A 2,416-nucleotide genomic window follows, 5' to 3' on the forward strand; every position below is an offset into this window, starting at 1 on the left:
TGCATATATTTGAGTTAGAAGATGGCATATACAATGTGTATATTCGAGTTAGAGGATGGCATATTCCCTTCTGCTCCCCCCATCCCGGTCCTTTTGGCTGAGGCAGACACATAGCTGGTCTGCTCCTATGGAGATACTGAATCCTGAACCATCCTAGAGGAGCCACTGCATTAGGCAGTGGGTAAGAACCCTGTCCCACTCCCAATGCTCCAGAGTTACAACTGGGAGCCAGGGATGCTCAGGACCCATCAGCCACCCAAACCCCACCCCTCAGGAATATCACTTCCCTTCTGCCCCCGCCTGGTCCTTTTGGCTGGGGCAGACACATAGCTGGTCTGCTCCTGTGGAGATACTGAATCCTGAGCCATCCTAGAGGAGCCACTGCACTCAGAGCAGCAGACATCTAGCTGCTCTGCTCTCATGGAAACACCATATCCTGAGCCATCCTAGAGGAACCACTGCACTCAGAGCAGCAGGATTTCAGGATCCCAGAGGTGGCCTGAGTCCCAGGAGTTCTTCCACCCAGGAGCTTAGGATCACAAGACCACAGAGACATCTGAACTCTGAGGAGTTCTGACACACGTAAGATAACTGGAAAGACAGACTCCAGTCAGACACAGTGAGTGGAGGTAACACAAGAGTTAACCAGATGGCGAAAGGCAAGCGCAAGAACATAAGCAACAGAAACTAAAGTTACTTGGCATCATCAGAACCCAATTCTCCCACCATAGCAAGTCCTGGACACCCCACCACACTGGAAAGGCAGGATTCAGAATTAAAATCACTTCTCATGATGATAATAGAGGATTTTAAGGACATAAGTAACTCCCTTAAAGAAGTACAGGAGAGCACAAGTAAACAGGTAGAAGCCCTTAAAGAGGAAACACAAAAATCCCTTAAAGAACTGCAAGAAAATACAATGAAGGAATTAAACAAAACCATCCAGGATCTAAAAATGGAAATAGAAACAATAAAGAAATCTCAAAGGGAGACAACCCTGGAGATAGAAAACCTAGGAAAGAGATCAGGAGTCATAGACGCAAGCATCACCAACCGAATACAAGAGATAAAAGAGAGAATCTCATGTGCAGAAGATACCATGGAAAGCATGACACAACTGTCAAAGAAAATGCAAAATGCAAAAAGCTTCTAATGCAAAACATCCAGGAAATCCAGGACACAATGAGAAGACCAAACCTAAGGATAATAGGTATAGATGAGAGTGAAGATTCCCAACTTAAAGGGGCAGTAAATATCTTCAACAAAATTATTGAGGAAAACTTCCCTAACCTAAAGAATGAGATGCCCATAAACATACAAGAAGCCTACAGAACTCCAAATAGACTAGACCAGAAAAGAAATACCTCCAGTCACATAATAACCAAAACATCAATTGCACAAAACAAAGAAAAAATACTAAAAGCAGTAAGGGAAAAGGCCAAGTAACATATAAAGGCAGACCTATAAGAATTACACCAGACTTCTCACCAGAGACTATAAAAGCCAGAAGAGCCTAGACTGACATCATACAGACCCTAAGAGAACACAAATGCCAGCCCAGAACTTCAAAGGATAATTGATAGAAAATGCCAACACAAGGAGGGAAACTACAACCTAGAAAAAGCAAGGAAGTAATCTTCTAACAACCCCAAAAGAAGATAGCTACACAAACATAATTCTACCTCTAATAACAAAAATAACAGGAAGCCACAATCATTTTTTCTTAATATCTCTTAACATCAATTCTCCAATAAAAAGACATAGACTATCAGACTGGATACACAAACAAGACCCGGCATTTTGCTGCATACAGGAAATGCACCTCAGTGACAAAGACAGACACTACCTCAGAGTAAAAGGATGGAAAACAATTTTCCAAGCAAATGGTCCCAAGAAACAAGCTGGAGTAGCCATTCTTTCTTTTCTTTCTTTTTTTTTTTTTGAGACTTCAGAAAAATTTATTAATGTCAGGCAGCAGGAAGGATAGATAAAGACTTTCTATCTATGGGCAGCAAGGAGCTGAAAAGAACATGCTGTGTATGTGTCTGATCCTGACTAGTTACTGCCCTAGGAAAGAGGCCATGGGGTCATCTGGCCTCTGCCGTTTCATCCTGTAGGTCTCCATTTCCTCTTCTGTGGGCTCTCGGGTTTCATATATACTGTTGTAGGGCCTCTTCTGCTCGTCAATTTGCATGCTCTCCTTCACGTGAAGAAGGCGAGCCTCCTCTGCATTCAGTGCCTTTTTCAGTTTCTCCTCCTTCCTCTTCTCATCGTCGCTGTCAGAACTGTTCTTTCAGTGTTTCTTCTTCTTCTTCTTCTTCTTCTTCTTCTTCTTCTTCTTCTTCTTCTTCTTCTTCTTCTTCTTTCTTCTTCTCCTTCTCCTTCTCCTTCTCCTTCTCCTTCTCCTTCTCCTTCT

At 42.8% G+C, this 2,416-nt stretch overlaps 1 pseudogene; it reads right to left on the minus strand.

Moving 5' to 3' along the window:
• Positions 1-2,059: 2,059 nt before the first annotated feature.
• The window catches only part of LOC114608196, a 1,955-nt pseudogene continuing 1,598 nt past the window's right edge, over positions 2,060-2,416 (minus strand).

The sequence above is a fragment of the Grammomys surdaster genome, unplaced genomic scaffold (assembly GCF_004785775.1).
Source record: "Grammomys surdaster isolate TR1022 unplaced genomic scaffold, NIH_TR_1.0 125878, whole genome shotgun sequence".
Taxonomy (NCBI): domain Eukaryota; kingdom Metazoa; phylum Chordata; class Mammalia; order Rodentia; family Muridae; genus Grammomys; species Grammomys surdaster.